The sequence below is a fragment of the Hemitrygon akajei genome, chromosome 6 (genome assembly GCF_048418815.1).
Source record: "Hemitrygon akajei chromosome 6, sHemAka1.3, whole genome shotgun sequence".
Classification (NCBI taxonomy): Eukaryota; Metazoa; Chordata; class Chondrichthyes; order Myliobatiformes; family Dasyatidae; genus Hemitrygon; species Hemitrygon akajei.
This window is the reverse complement of record NC_133129.1, coordinates 81,437,240-81,454,701: the sequence shown is the minus strand read 5'-3', so window position 1 is coordinate 81,454,701 and position 17,462 is coordinate 81,437,240. Positions and strand designations below refer to the sequence as shown.

The window sequence follows — 17,462 nt, the reverse complement described above, 5'->3', positions numbered from 1 at the left end:
CAACACTGGACTGTTTCCGTAACCTGTGGTCTCACTTTCAAGGACTCTTCATAGCAAGCTTTGGATATATATTGCTTATTTATTTATTATTATTATTTTGTTTTTTTCTCTTTGTATTTGCCGTTGTCTTTTAAACATTAGTGGTTTTGTGTGCAGTTGTTCATTGATTCTATTGTTTGTATTTTTTGTGAATACTTGCAAGAAAATGAATCTCGTGGGAGTATATGGTGACGTATACAGTATGTACTTTGATAATAAATTTATTTTGAACTTTGACCCAGTGGGGGAAAAACATAGGTGATTTGGCAGTCGTGATTTATCAGACCATAAGCATTAGGAATTGGCCATTCAGTCCCTCAAGCCTGCTCTGACATTTGATAGGATAACAGCTGATCTGATGGTCCTCAAACCTGTTCTACTGCATTTTCTTCAAAACTATTTGCCCTTTTCTTGATTAGATCCATCAACAAATGGCAGGTATAATGGCAAGAAGAAATTCTTCCTCATCTCAGGTCCTAAGTAGTCACCACCATCTTCTGAGACCATGCCCTCTTCATCTGCACTCTCCTAAGAGAAAACATAATCTCAGCACTTAATCTTGCCTGGCACTCCAAGAATCTTGTATGTTTCATTGAGATAACCACTTAATCCACTAAACTCTAATGAGTAGAATTCTAACTTGCTTAATCTTTCCCCATTGGACATTCTCTTTATGTTCAGGATCATTCACATAAACCTTCAATAAACCACATTCAATGAACCAAAATGGCTAACAACACTCTGAATGGGGTCTCATTAGTATCTTGCACAGGTACAGTAAGTCTTCCTCACTTTAATACATAAATGTGTTTAAAGTAAGAGGCTATGTTCCATTAACTAGCTTTCTGTGTTTCATGCACTTGGACCCAAATATTTCACTGAGCTGCAGGATTCTCCATTTTAAATGATACTGTTCTTTGTTCTTCCTTCCAAAGTGAACAACCTCAGATTTCCACAAATAAACTCTTCCCAGGTTTTCAGCTGGGTACAGGTATCAATTTTAATTGACTTTTCAATGACAAACTCTGGCATCTTCATCAGGTATGATGCCGGGCACGTCTAGTCTGGTGGTATTTATACCCCTGCATTGGTTAGTCCTCATCCAATCAGGTTTCCACTCTCCAACCTTGTTTACAATCGAATTCCAGTTCTTAGAGCGAGACCTTTGTCTTGTTAAAAAAAAATTTCTTCTGGTTTTATTTCAATGGCTTCCTTCACCAGGCGGTCCCAAAAGCCATTTTCGTAGTTTTGTGCTGTCAAAGTCAATCCTATGGCCATTGCGAATGCATTGTTCCGCTACCGTTGATTTCTCCGGGTAACCCAAACAAATACACCTCCTGTGCTCCTTGTTGTGGGTTTCCACTGTATGTCCTGTCTGGTCGACATATGCTGCTCCACATTCAAAGGGAATCCTGTAAACACCAGCTGCCTTGAGTCCCAGATCATCTTTGACCCGCATTGGGGAGCGCAGGAGATGTATCCATTTGGATTTCCTGGAGAAATCGGCTGGAGCAGAACACTGCATTCGCAATGGCCATGGGATTAACTTCGAAGACACAAAAGTACTGTGCTGCGCCACTGGCTTTTGGGGCCGCCTGGTGAAGGAAGCTGTTGAAATAAAACTAGAGGAAAAGAATTTTATCAAAGCAGAGGGTCTCACTCTAAGTAAGAACGGAAATTTGATTGTAAACAAGAGAGAGCAGAAGCATGATTGGATAAGGACTAACCAATGCAGGGTTATAAATTCTGCTGGACTGGACATTCCCAGGCATCCCTGATGAAGATGGCAGAGGTTGTCATTGAAATGTCAGTTATAATAGATACCTATACCTGGCTGGAAGCCCAAGAAGAGTTTATTCATCATAAATGCTGGGAAAACACTGGATCCTTCAGATTTCCACATTCCATTCCATTTGCTAATTTGTTTAACCTCTCAGTACTTCTTGATAAGCTGTTTGTATCTTCCTTGCATCTTACCTTGCCGTCTATTTTTGTGTCATCCACGAATTTAGTAATTGTGGATTTGCTTCCATCCTCCAAGTCATTAATATACACTTGGAGGCCACTTTATTAGGTACACCCGTGCACATGCTCATTAATGCAAATATCTAATCAACCAATTAAATGGCAGCAATCAATGGATGCAGAGATGGTCAAGGCGTTCAGTTGTTTTTCAGACCGAACATCAGAATGGGGAAAGGTGAAGTGACTTTGACCTTGGACTAATGGTCAGTGCCAGACGGGGTGGTTGGAGTGTCTCAGAAGCTGTTGATCTCCTGGGATTTTTATGCACAGCAGTTTTGAGAGGCTACAAACAATGCTGCGAGAAACAAGCATTCAGTGAGCAGCAGTTCTGTGGGCGAAAGTGCCTTGTTAATGTGAGAGGTCAGAGGAGAATGGCCAGACTGGTTCAACCTGATTCAAATAGCCACACGTTACAAGAGTGGTGTGCAAAAGAGCATTTCTGCATGTGCAACATGTCGAACCTTAAAGTGGATGGATGTCAATGGCAGAAGACAGTTAACGTACACCTAGCGGCCACTTTGTTAGGGACAGGAAGTACCTAATAAAGTGGCTGCTGAATGTATTGTAAACAGATTTATTTCCAGGAATGATTCCCAGGGAACTATCTTAGTTACTTCAAGAAACTCATTGTCCAGTTTCAGATTCCTTGCTAGTTTTCTCTTAATTTACTTTATCTTTCTCTTTCTCATTAGGTGTATTCTCCTTTGCTGGATTCTGAATTTAACCCAGTTATCAGAGTTTATTTGCTAACTTTTGTTTGTGTACTCTTTAGTCTTTCAACTTAATGCCCTATAGCTTCTTTGCTTAGCCATGGTTAATTCACCCCTCCCTTGGAAACTAGCCTTCTTACAAGGATATTTTTTTGCTGAGTATCATGAATTACCTCAAAAGTATGCAGTGCTTGCCTACTGTCATAGATTGTTACAGCAAAGAAACAGACATTTCAACCTTAATGCCTGTGCCACACACGGTCTGTTTATACAAATCCCATTTTCCCTGTACAAGGTGCAGAGCCTGCTATATCATGGCTTTTCACAGTCTCATTTACATACTACTTAAATGTTGTGAGATCAGCTGTCTCCACCACCCACTTAGGCAGAGAGTTTCAGATTTCAGTTACTCTCTGAATGAAAAATTCCTTTCATAATACTCCTAAACCTTCAATCCCTACTGTTCCTGACCACTTCAACTGTTTGCTGTTTCTTGTGGTCAGGTGCAGAATAGTTGCTATACTGATTTGTTGATTCACTTCAACAGCTGAGTTGTTGAGTGCAATGCCTCTGTTGCATTTGACACTTGTAGTAATACTCATTTATTAATTCTGAGGGACAACAAACAAATCTTGGAGGAGGCAATGGGTTCTTGGAGAGACTGAATTCAGGAGCAGGAAGCAGGAGGTGCATGAGCCAGTCCCCATTAGGAGCTCAACGTTGAAGAGGATCAGCAACTTTTAAGTTCCTCGGTGTTATCATTTCAGAGGACCTGTTCTGGGCCCAGCACATAAGTGCAATTACGAAGAAAGCACAGCAGTGCTGTACTATGCAAAGTTTGCAAAGATTCGGCATGACATCTATACCTTTGACTAACTTCGATAGATGAGTGGTGGAGAGTATATTGACTGGCTGCATCACAGCCTGGTACAGAAATACAAATATGGAAATTCCTACAAAATGTAAAGCAAATGGCTCAGTCCATCACAGTAAAGCCCTCCACACCATTGAGCATATCTGCACGGAGCATTGTCGCAGAAAAACAGCATCTATCAATAGGGACCCACACCACTCAAGTCAGGCTTTCTTCTCAGTGCTGCCATCAGAAAGATGGTACAGGAGCCTCTGGACTCACACCACCAGATTCAGGAACAGTTATTACCCCTCAGCCATCAGGCTCCTGAACCAGAAGGGATAACTTAACTCAACTTTACTTACCCCATCACTGAACTGTTCCCACAATATATAGACTCACTTTAAAAGACTCGTTATGTGGTGTTCTCAATATTTATTACTCATTTATTATTATTATATTTTTATTTTTCCTCATCTCAAGCTGGTAAAACCTGATGTATGGGCATAGCCAAGTACACTCATTTCTCAACTGCTAGGAACTTGTGGACTATTCTAGTAGTGTTTGGTATTGTGACTCTGAGATGATACCAATTATTGACATTACTATTGAGACAATGTATATCATGTTCATGTTCCATAGTCTTTCAATTTCATCTTTTAATTCAGTATATTTCTGGTATTTTTCACTTATTGATTTCTGTATGTTGTGTGTGTTTGGAATGGCTATATCTATTAAGTAAGTTGTTTTTGCTTGTTTATCCTGTATTATTATACCTGGACGGTTATTATGGATTGAGCTATCTGTAATAATGGATCAGTTGTAATATAATTTGTGGGGCTCTGACTCTGAAACTGGAATAGTCTTGTATTTATAGTAAGGTGTGATTTCTTTTATAAGTTTGTATTCTGGTGAATGAAGTTTGCCACTTGATTGTGCCTGTGTAAATAAGCAGACTGAGTTAAACTGCGGCAGGATCCTAGTTTCTGGTTTCTAGATTGTTTCTGGTTTCGCTAGGCATTTTCTGCATTTATTGTCTTGAATTTGTTGGTCTTTTATTATGTATTTTTGATAATTTCTTGTGTTAACCAGCTTGTTGTATATTGCCACAAGGAATCCTTGTGTTTCTGAGAAGAGGTCACCAACTCTGAGCCAGGCATTCAACACTTTCTTGTCGACATCTAGTCTGCTCAGGTCGTGGGGATGTCTTCCATGATTCGATCCATGACAGGCGATTCTGTGGTTCAGACAGGCAATTCCGTGGATGCAGGAAAGAAACTCGAATAGGATTTTGCCTCCCAGGTGCCAGGGCAGTGGAATGTTTCTGATCGTGTCCAAGATATCCTGCGGTGGGAGGGAGAACAGCCAGAGGTCGTGGTATATATTGGTACCAATGACATAGGTAGGAAAAGGGAAGAGGTCCTGAAAGAAGACTACAGGGAGTTAGGAAGGAAGTTGAAAAGCAGGACCTCAAAGTTAGTAGTCTCGGGATTACTGTCTGTGCCACACAACAGTGAAAATAGGAATAGAATGAGGTGGAGGATAAATGTGTGGCTGAGGGATTGGAACAGGGGGCAGGGATTCAGATTTATGGATCACTGGGACCTCTTTTGGGGCGGGTGTGACCTGTACAAAAAGGACGGGTTGCACTTGAATCCCGGGGGACCAATATCCTGGCGGGCAGGTTTGATAGAGCTGTTGGAGAGGGTTTAAACTAATTTGGCAGGGGGGTGGGAATCAGAACGTGAGTGCAGGGATTAAGGTAGAAGGACAAGGGCATGATGCTAAGACTTCTGAGTTGATGAGGAAGGACAGGCAGGGGACAGAACATAATTGTAGCCAGTTAAAGGGGTTGAAATGTGTCTATTTCAATGCTAGGAGTATTAGGAACAAGGAGTATGAACTTAGAGCATGGAATAGTACGTGGAACTACGATGTGGCCGTTACTGAAACTTGGTTGGAGGAAGGGCAGGATTGGATGATGCAGGTCCCAGGGTTCAGGTGTTTTAAAAGGAATAGGATGGGAGGTAGAAAAGGCAGGGGGGGAGTGGCATTGTATCACGGCTATAGAAAGGGAGGATACTGCAGAAGGAGTGTCCACGGAGTCAGTCTGGGTGGAAGTCAGAAATAAGAAGAGATCAATCACTGTGCTGGGAGTAGTCTATAGGCCCCCAAATAGCCCTCAGGACACCGAGGAGCCGATAAGCAGGCAGATTTTAGAATGGTGCAGGAAATACAGGGTAGTAGTTATGGGTGATTTCAACTTCCCTCATATTAACTGGCACCTCCTGAGTGCAAGGGGGATAAATGGGGCTGAATTTGTCAGGTGTGTTCAAGAAGGATTCCTGACACAGTATGTGGACCGGCCGACGAGAGGAGAGGCTATACTGGATCTAGTTCTGGGTAATGAACCTGGTCAGTTGACAGACCTCTTGATGGAGGAGCATTTTGGTGAGAGTGACCACAACTCCGTTAGCTTCAGCATAGCTATGAAAAGGGATAAAATCAGACAAAATGGTAAAGTGCTTAACTGGGGAAAGGCTGACTTTGAAGGGATGAGGCAGGAACTAGCAAGAGTAAATTGGAAACAGATGTTCAAAGGGGAAAGCACAGAAGTAATGTGGGAGAAGTTTAGGGACCACTTGAGCTGGGTTCAGGATAGGTTTGTCCCACTGAGGCAAGGAAAAAATGGTAGGAAAAGGAAACCGTGGCTGATGAAACATGTGAGGCAACTCGGCAAGAGGAGAAAGGAAGCATATGTTAGATATAAGAAGCAGGAAGTAGGAGGGGCTCATGAGAAATATAGGGTAGCCAGAAAGGAGCTAAAGAAAGGACTTAGGAGAGCTCAAACGGGGCATGAGAAGGCCTTGGCATGTAGGATTAAGGAGAACCCCAAGGCGTTCTATGCATATGTGAAGAATAGGAGGCTGACGAGAACGAAGGTGGGACTGCTAAAGGATAAACAGGGCAACATGTGCCTGGAAGCAGAGGAGGTTGGGGAGGTCCTAAATGAATACTTTGCTTCAGTATTCACAAGTGAAAAGGATCTTGATTAGGATGAGGTCAAAGTAGAGTGGGCCTGTGTGCTGGACAATGTGGAGATTAAGGAAAAAGTAGTGCTGGATCTTAAAAACATTAAGATTGATAAATCCCCAGGGCCGGATATAATACACCCCAGGTTATTGTGGGAATTGAGAGAAGAGATCGCAGGAGCATTAGCTATGATCTTTGAATCCTCTTTGGCTGCAAGGGAAGTGCCGGAGGACTGGAGAATGGCAAATGTAGTTCCCTTGTTTAAAAAAGGTAATAGGGAGAAACCTGGGAACTATAGACCGGTGAGTATTACATCAATGTTATGCAAACTACTGGAAAGGATTCTTAACGATAGGATCTACGAGGATTTGGAGAAGTACAGTCTACTCATGGATAGTCAACATGGCTTTGTGAAGGGAAGATCGTGCCTCACGAGCCTGATTGAGTGGTTTTGAAGAGGTAACAAAAGAAATTGATGAGGGTAGGGCAGTGGATGTGGTCTACATGGACTTTAGCAAAGCATTTGGCAAGGTCCCTCATGAGAGACTCATCCAGAAAGTCATGAGGCATGGGATAAGTGGAACCTTGGCTGTTTGGATAAAAAATTGGCTTAAAGGAAGAAAGCAGAGGGTAGTTGTGGAAGGAGAGTATTCTGCCTAGAGGTCGGTGATAGAGTGCCGCAGGGATCTGTCCTGGGACCCTTGCTATTTGTGATTTTTATAAATGACCTGGATGTAGAGGCGGAAGGATGGGTGAGTAAGTTTGCGGATGACACGAAGATTGGAGGAGTTCTGGATGAAGCTGTAGGTTGTCGAAGGTTACAAGAGTATATAGACAGGCTGCAGAGTTGGGCAGAAAAATGGCAGATGGAGTTCAATCCGAACAAGTGTGAGGTGATACATTTTGGAAGGACAAACCAGAAGACTGAGTGCAGGATTAATGGTCAATTACTTAAGAGTGTGGATGAACAAAGGGACCTTGGGGTTCAAATCCATACATCGCTCAAGGTCGCTGCGCAGGTTGATAGGGTAGTTAAGAAGGCCTATGGGATGCTAGGCTTCATAAATAGGGGGATTGAGTTCAAAAGTAGAGAGGTCATGTTGCAACACTACAAATGTCTGGTGAGACCGCACTTAGAGTGTTGTGTTCAATTCTGGTCACCTCATTATAGGAAGGATGTGGAAGCTATGGAGAGGGTGCAGAGAAGATTTACCAGGATGTTGCCTGGTTTGGAGAACAAGTCATATGAAGCAAGGTTAGCAGAGCTGGGACTTCTCTCTTTGGAGCATAGAAGAATGAGCGGGGACTTGATAGAGGTTTACAAGATTATGAGAGGCATAGATAGGGTGGATAGTCAGTACCTGTTTCCCAGGGCACCAATAGCAAACACCAGAGGGCATATGTACAAAATTAAAGGAGGGAAGTTTAGGGGAGACATCAGGGGTAAGTTTTTTACACAGAGGGTTGTGAGTGCCTGGAATGACTTGTCAGGGATGGTGCTGGAGGCTAAAACATTAGGGGTATTTAAGAGCCTCTTGGACAGGCACATGAATGAAAGAAAAATGGAGGGTTATGTGGTAGTGTGGGTTCCGTACTTTTTTTTTAAGCACTATATGGGCCGGCACAACATGGAGGGTTGAAGGGCCTGTACTGTGCTGTAGTGTTCTATGGGTCTATGAAAGTCATGATTTTCCATTAGATAATTTATTCAACAGTGATAATGTCTTCATTTTTCTGGGTTGTGATTTCATTTAAGTTTAGTTGTGAATACTTCTTATCAGAGTTGCATAATTTCTTGTGGAGTGCTGAATCCTGTTTTCGTTGATGAAAGTATATCCTTAAATATATTTTATCTGACTGTGTGCAAATTCTTTGTCTGTTATTCCCCTTCTTCCTTTTGTCCTAGGTAATGTTAATCTAAGTGTATTTGAATGTACATAGTGTTTACTAAAATTTGTCATTTCAGTTCTTATTTCTGTCTGTAAATTTTCTAGATCAGTTTTGCATCAAGAATACATTAATATGGGTATAGCAAAAGTGTTTATTGCCTTTGTTATATTTTTACTATAGAACTCAGTTTGCTAGATTTTCTTAAGCCACAAAACTAGGTTCTGTCAGAAGTTTTCCCTTTATTGCACTATGATCTATTTTCTATGCTAGCTGGTATCTCTGATATTTATATGTTTCCAATTCATCCATTGGTTGTATTGTGTACAGTATCTTTGTTTAGTATTCTACTAGCTCTTTTGCACCTTTCTTTATGTTTAATGTTCTCTATTTACCTAGTCCAAAGTTCATGTTTACAGCTTTTGAAAATGGTTCTACTATTTGAATAAATTGCTTTAGCTTTACTCATAAAGGAGTGTATAATTTCAAATCATCTATGTATAGAAGTGTGTGTCAAGATATAAATCATTTGGTTGTCTCTGATCTGATACCCTAATTTCGTCCAACTCAGTAAATTAGAGAACGGGTTTAAAGCTAGCCAAAGCCATGGAGAGCTTCAAAAGTCGCCCTGGCAAATGCCTTGATTTATTTGGATAATGGTATTTGTTATTTTTTGTTTGATAATTGATAATTATAATACACCAATGCTTGATCAGATTATTATTTCTTTATTTTTGTATTTGCACAGTTTAGTGTCTATTGCACACTGGTTGTCTGCCCCGTTGGTGGGGTCTTTCATTGATTCTATTATGGTTAATGGATTTATTGAGTATGCCCACAAGAAAATGAATCTCAGGGTTTTATATGGTGACATATATGTACTTTGATAATAAACTTAGAATTTTTGAACTTTGAGACTAGTTTTAAGGGCTGTTTCAGATTTGTAATATTAGACTACTGCCATTGATCTACTACCATGTGGGAAGAGTTGTCTCCACAGTTCATTGCCTGACGAATGTGCTAAGATCTAGAGATCTAAAGGTTGATCAGCTGTTGGTCTGTTACCAGTTCAGTAACATTATCAGATCAATGTCACAATACCTGGAAATGTTTTAATATTATCATATTTAGTTATGGGAAGCAATCCTGATGTGTGCAAAAGTGAAATCTGATTTTCTATTCTCTCCTTTGCTTGTTTTTTGAATGACTTCTAAGCCTCCCCACACAATTCCCATTTTGGAATTTGATAATTGTTGCTTACTTGTTTAATTTATTTTGGAATACCAAAGACTACTGCAGTCCTCAAAGGGACTGATTGAATATATGCACATGGCACTCTTTGTGTATTAACAGTGGATTACAACTAAGCTGCCAAGTGTGTGCTTTTCTGTTGTGTTAACCTGTAAATGCTGCAGAGCTCTGTAATAATGGACTTTGAAGATAATTGATAGCAACATAGTTTTGGTTGTCAGATACTTAAAAACAGTTCTGTCAGGTTGTAGTGAAGGTACTTTTTCTGGCATTTCAATGAAGAAACCTTAAGTTTTTAATGCTTCAATTGTAAAATAAAACTGTTTTCCACTACTTTGCATGTGGCTAATAATTATCATCTTCTGAGTCAGCACCCTGTGATTGAATATATCTTGCTTTCACTATAGATGTGTGAGTTTTTAGGTCTCTGAGATAAGTGAGGAGTCTACTTCCAACTGAAGTTGAGGACTGCAGAATTCGAATCATATGACTCTGACCTTTAAAGGAAATTGAGACATGAACTCCATAAAGTTATCAGAGATGTCAAAAGACAATACCAGTCCACAATTGAGTCCCAAACCAGCCTTCAATTATGGCATGGCTTTCCTTGCTATAACAGGCTGCAAAATGAGGTCAACCTCGACCCCCTGCAACTTGCCTACCACTAAAATGGGTCTATGGTAGACACCATCTCCCTGGTCCTACACACTTTTCTGGAGCATTTGGATAATAAAGACAGCTACTGTCTATTGATTATTGCCCAACTTCAATACTATAATTCCTATCAAACACACCACCAAAATCAATCTCCATCCACAATTTGTTCCAGACTGCAATCAGTCAGAACAGACAGCAACACCTGTGCTACAATTATTCGAAACATTGGTGCTCCAGAAGGTTCTGGCTCAGCCTCCTCATCCCTGCACACCAAAGACTACGTGGTCATATTCTGCTCCAACTCCATATAGAAATTTGTAAATTATACCACTGCAGTGAGCCAAATCTCTAACAGCGATAACTTAGAGTAGAAGGAGGATTGATGGAGTGCGGTGGCATGGCGTCATGACAATAATGTTTCCCTCAGTGTTAGCAAAACTAAAAGAGCTGATCATTGACAAAAGGTGGGGGTAGTGCAGATGCTACTGTCTACATAAATGGTGCTGAGGTTGATGGGTTGTGACCAAGTTCCTAGGAATGAGCATCATCAATAGCCTGTTCCGGTCCAACTACGTTAAAATCACAGCCAAGGAGCTCACCATTGCCTCTACTTCCTTAAGAAGCTAAAGAAATTTGGCATGTTCCCTTTGATCCTCACTAATTTTTATCAATTGCACCATTGAAATAATCCTTTTTGGATGTATAATGCCTGGAATGGCAACTACTCTGCACATGACCACAAGAAACTGCAGAGTTGTGGACACAGCTCAGCACATCACAGAAACTGGCCTTCCTTCCAGGAATTATGACTATACTTCTTGTTGCCTCAGGAAACTATTCAGCATGAACAAAGACCCCATCCACTCTAGACAGTCTCTCTTCTCCCTCTTACTTTGGAGAGAAGATAAAAAAAAGCCTTAAAAGTATGCTCCAGCAGACAAAAGGAGAGCTTTTACCCAACTGTTATAAAACTATTGAATGTTCCCTTATCACAATAAGATGGAGCCTTGATCTGACAATCTACCTCATTCTGTTATTGTTCACTGTACCTTGGTACATGTGACAATAATTAACCAAATGCTTTTAGGTAGTTTGAGAAATGGAATCCTCCTTTTGCAATTTATGTCTGTTTTGTGTATGGTTCAGGTAAGAAATTTGAGATTCTCCATGCCATTCAGATTGTTTTGTCTCTATTTTGAGTAGCCACGGGTCAATGATTTCACGAGCCAGTGGGGATGTTGCACCTTTTCAAGCGAGCTTTGAGACAATCTTTGAACTGTTTCTTTGGGTATCTATGTTCATAATGGAGTATAATTACGAAACATTGTTTTCGCAGTCTGATGCCAGAGTTATGGATGATGTGACTTGTCCAATTGGGCGAACTGAGTGTACTTAGAGCACTAATGGTGGGGGTATTGGTCTGGAAAAGGATACTGAGGTTGTTTTAGTTATTCTGGTGAATTTTGGGATTTTTTTGGAGAAAGCTGATGGTATGTCTCTCGTGCTTTAAGTTGCCTACTGTAAGTAACTCATGGCTCTGAAAAGTTTTAGAGGCACTGGTCACACCAAGACATTGGACCATAAGCTTTAGCGGTATAGAGAGAAGCAACACAGAGACCTATCAGCCCACTGAATCTACATTTACCAGGCATACATTTTTACCCTAATTCTGTCCAAATCCATTGTATTTTCTCCACACTCATCAACTCCTCCTCAGGTTTTAGCATTCACCTACATACAAGGAGCAGTTTACAATCGTCATTAGAATTTAGAATTTATTTAAATCTTACATCCATGCCACAACATGAGGAAGTAAATATCTTTGCATTATAACTCTGTACAGTCATGTGAATTTAGAAGTCTAATGGCTTGTAGAAAGAAGTTGTCCTGTAGCCTGTTGGTCCTGGCTTTAATGCTGCGGTAGCATTTGTTGGACAGAAGTAGCTGAAAAGTTCATGGTTGGGGTGACTGGTGTCCCTGATGATCTTCCAGGCCTTCTTTCTGCACCTGCTGCTCTAAATGTCCTCAATGTAGTTCACACCCACAGGTGCGCTGGGCTGTCTGTACCACTCTGCAGTGCCTAGCGATCAAGGTTGGTGCAGTTCCCATACCACCAGTCAGTATGGTGCTCCTGTAGATGGTCTTGAGGATTTGGGGGCCCATGCCGAACTTCTTCATTCACTTGAGGTGGAATAGATGCTGTAGTGCTCTTTTTTGCCACATTCCGGTGTATACAGTTCAGGTGATGATATACCATACTTAACTGCTGTTCCATTGATGTTAATCGGGCCGAACCTGTCCCTGTTCCTCCTGTAATCCACAATTAGTTCTTTTGTTTTTTGGACATTGAGGGAGATGTTGTTATCCTGGCACCACTGTGTCAGGTTGTCAACATCTCCTTTGTAGGCTGTCTCATTACCACTAGAAGTAAGGCCAATCAAAGTTGTGTCATCTATGAATTTGATCAACAGATTGGAGCTGTGTGTGGCAGTACGGTCGTAGGTGTAAAGGGAGTTGAGAAGGGGACTCAGGACACAACCCTGTGTTGAGCGTCATAGGTGCAGAGGTGAGGGAGCCCATCCTTACCACCTGTTGGTGATCTGATGGGAAATCTAGGATCCAGCTGCACAACCTACCAACTTCCATGTATTTGGAACATGGCAGGATATCAGAGCACCTGGAGGAAATCCACGGAGTCACAGTGCAAACAGGCATCCTCTACACAGATAGTGCCAGAATTCAGTATTGAACCTGGGTTGCTGGGCTAGTGAGGCAACCACTTGACTTTGTGCTGGATTTTAGGTATTCTCAGGTAATGAAAGACTGCATTGAAAATATACTGAATTGTCCATATTTGCTGAGAGATGGCTCCCAAGGTTCAACTTTGCACTTCGTGGCCAGGAGAGGAAAGGAACTTGACCCAATCGTGTGTGATTAATGGGCACTGGTAGAATCATGTATTAGTTTCTGGAATAGTAATGAGTAGTTGTGGACTGATGGTGGGGATTAAGGTCTGGAGGGCAGGTGAGACAGTTCAATGCATCCGATGTACAAGTTGGCATTCTCAGTGATGATGAGTGACTGAAGAAGCTGAAATCCTGGTTACAATTGCTAGACTGAATGATTGGAGCTGCAATAAATATTGCAGTAGACTAATTCATGCTGGAATTCCAGCCTTTAAAATAGGAATTGGACGGTGAGACTGTTCAGTAAATTTCATGCACTGTACATTTATCCAAAAACTTGTTCAGAGTTTGCCTGAGGCAGTTTTCATAAAGTCATCTATGGCTAATCAGTGATTTATGTTAGCTTGTAATAACTCAAAGTATTAATTTATTCATTTAGGTAAAACTTCTAATGTGAAAGATTAAATATTTTCTTCATCAACAAACATTTAGTGTTTTTACTCTACCAGAAGAAGAAATATTTTGTTTGTTTAACAGGTCTCCTTTGTTTAGTGAACATTCCCTGAATGAATATTTGTGATAATGAAGAGTTTTATTTAATTCAGTTTGTGAATTAATGGTTTTATTTGTAAAGGGTGAGGGAGATCATTGCTCAATCACAGGTACATGAAACCAATAACATTTAACAGTTTTTTTTAACGGGAAATAAAGAAGCTGTTTAAGTTGGGCGGGAGGGTCCTCGGGTATTTGTGCTCTTTCAAACAATAACAGTCTGAAAATTGGTTTTGTAGATAGCAAGAAAGGTTGGTAAGGCTACAATTGGATCTAGACCAGATGGAAAGTTGGGCAGAAGGTTGGCAAATGGAATTTAATCTTGATAAGTGTGAGGTAAAATTTTTTTGAGATGTCATATTAGGGTAGGACATGTACAGTAGATGCCACACTATAGGACGAATAATGTGATTCCACTGGAAAGAGTGCAAAGGGTCTCACCAAAATGTTTCCTAGATTTGAGTACTTCAGTTTGGTGGAAACACTGAACAGTCTGGGCTTGTTTTCAATGGAAGCTGAGTGTTGACCTGGAAGAAGCATTGATGGATAAAAGCAGCATGCACAAAGTGCTGGTGGAACTCAGCAGGTCTAACACTATCTATGGAAATTACTAAACAGTCGATGTTTCAGGCTGAAACCCTTTTCCAGGACTTGAAGGGGGGGGGGGGGAAGAAGCCAGAATGTGGGGGGAGGGAAAGAGGATAGCTAGAAGGTCTTAAGGGAAGCCAGGTGAGTGGAAAAGGAGTAAAGGGCTAGAGAAGAAGGAATCTGATGGGGGAGGAGAATGGAGCATGGGAGAAAGGGAAGGAGATGTGATATTCCAGTGAGGAAAAGAGGTAAGAGATCAGAGTGGGGAATTGAAGAAAAGGGAAGGGGGAGGGAAAAAAATTACCAGTAGAAGAAATTGCCATTAGTTTGGAGGCTAACTAGAAAGATTATGAGGTGTTGCTCTTCCACAGTAAGACTGGTCTCATCGTGGCAAAAGGGAGGCCACAGAACAACATGTCAGAACGGGAACGCGGATAGGAATGAAATTTTTGGCCACCAGGAAATTCCGCTTTTGGTGGTTGGAGCAGAGGTGTTTGACATCGTGGTCTCCCAATTTATGTTGGGTCTCACCAATGTAGCAGAGGCTGCATCGGGAACACGATACAATAGATGACCTCAACAAATGCACAAGTGAAGTGTTGCCTCACTTGGAAAGATTGTATAGGGCCCTGAATGGAGGTAATGGAGGAGGTGAATGGGCAGGTTTAGCATTGTTTGAGGGATATATGTCAGGTGGGGGATTAGTGGGGAGGCATGAATTGTTAAGGGATTCAAGGAGGGAGCTCGCTGTGCAAAAAACGGAGAGTGAGAGGAGGGAAGGTAATGATGTGTTTGGTGGTCGGATCCCATTGAAGTTGTGGAGAATGATGTGTTGGATGAAGAGACTCATGGGGTGGTATGGGAGGATGTGGAATTCTAACCCCGTTAAGCTGCGGGAAGATGGAGTTTGCGTGGAGGTCAGGGAAATGGAGGTGATGTGGTTGAGGACAGCATCAGTAGTGGAGGAAGGGGAAACCCTGTTATCTGATGTCCTGGAAAGGAAAGCCTCATCCTAGGAACAGACGCGGCAGAGACGAAGGAACTGAGAAAAGGCAATAGCATTTTTACAGGAGACAGAGTGGGAAGAGTTATAGTCAAGATAGCCATGGGTATTGGTAGGTTTATAAAAGATATTGGTAGGCAGTTTGACTCCACAGACTGAGACAGATCATGAAAGGGGATAGGGGTGTCAGAAATATACCAAGTGAACCTAAGGGCAGGATGAACTTGGATGCAAAGTTGATGAAATTAATTAGCTCAACATGGGTGCAAAAGGTTGTCAAAATCTTTTTCCCATGGTTGGGGCAACAAATGTGAAAGAGTAAGCTTAAGTTGAGAGGAAGGTGTTTTAAAGAGGATTTGAGAGGTAAGTTTTTACGGCGATGACAGTCGATAGCTGGAATATGCTGCCAGAGGGGGTCGTAGAATCTGATATAATTACTATCTTCAGGAGGCATTTAAATAGACATTCAGTGACAAGTCACAGAAGGATATGGGGCTTCTGCAGGCAAACGGGATGATTGCAGATGGGCAAAAAGGTTGGCAATGATAAGGTGGACTGAAAGCCCCTTTTTTGTGTTAAAGGATTCTGACTGACTCCAATGTGTTTTGGATAAATAGTTTGTATGTTTCAGATTGTCAAAACAAGCGAGTTTTACATTACTACATTCTTAATAGCTGGAGAATGATGTGTTTCGAAGAAAAGTTAAGGGCTTACTGTACCTCCCACTGTATGAATTTTACGATAACCAAGGGTTCTTTAGAACGTACCAGCTTAATTTACGTGGGATAAACCTATATATGGATGTATGATTTCTGATAGTCAGCATTGCTCGTGGATTTTTCTTTGCACACAGAGAATAGAAGGGAAAATATCATGTGCATATAAAATTAGCACACAAACTTTATGTTGATTAATTGCTATATGCAGTCAACCAAAAGCAAACTTGTATTGCATTCATTTGTGTTGTACATTAATTGCCAGTTATTTTTGCCCCTCCTTTAACATTATCATGTCCTTTTGTAATTACAAAGTCCTCTTCAGTATTGACTTGCCATTTTATCATTTCGGTACCATTTTCAAATTTAGAAATTCTGTTGTTTTATTCCAAAACCCGCTAGTTTATTTAGTCCTTTTTGTTTGGAGCTCCTTCCTTCAGTTGAAAGCATTTCAAAAGGCAGTGAAGTTGTGGGTTGTGGGGGTAGAAAATTCATTTTCCCACTTGTTTGCTATAATCCTATCATATCCAAATCTGCTCCCTCATAGAGCAATTAGACCAGCCTGTATCTCCTATTTGTAATGAGGCTCTGGATTTCTATGTCTTCAACCCATGAGCCTTCCCTGATGGGAGATCATTATTCTGGAAGAAACAATGTAAATGTAAATGAATACACTCATTAGTGATTTGCAGGAAGTCTTTAGTGGTAACATTGTTATAATTCAGTTTGTTATTCCTTTGGTATTCTATATCAAGTTTTTATAATTCATTATTAGTATTCTCCATTTCTTTACTGGAACTAAAATGTTTTATGTCTCATTAAGTATGTCTTTTTAAAAGGAATGCAGGAATAAAGACCAGGGGAGGTGGGGGCAGGGTGTGTACATAAATCTTTGAGGGTGATAGGACAAGTTAAAAAGACCTGCTTTTAAAAATAAACATCTGGGAGTCTTCGCTTTACCAAAAGAGAAATAGAATATAAAAGCAGGAAGTTTTGCTAAAACTCCATAAAACACTTACTTAGCCTCAGCTAGAATAATGTATTCTGTTCCAGGGACTGTAGTTTCAGGAGTGAGAGTGCAGAGATGATTTACTGGGAATGTGAGATGCTAGTTCTGTGGATAGACTGGAGTTGCTGTGATTGTTTTCCTTAGAGCCAAAATGTTGAGGGAAAATTAGATTGTAAAAAAAATTAATATTTGCTCATTTGCAGCTACATTTGGTTTGTGTGTAAAGGGTTTCC

General features: G+C 40.9%; 1 protein-coding gene across 6 annotated transcripts in view; it reads left to right on the top strand.

Moving 5' to 3' along the window:
• Nucleotides 1-17,462, top strand: part of cntln (centlein, centrosomal protein) — a 540,355-nt gene that overhangs the window by 204,841 nt on the left and 318,052 nt on the right. The window lies entirely within an intron of this gene.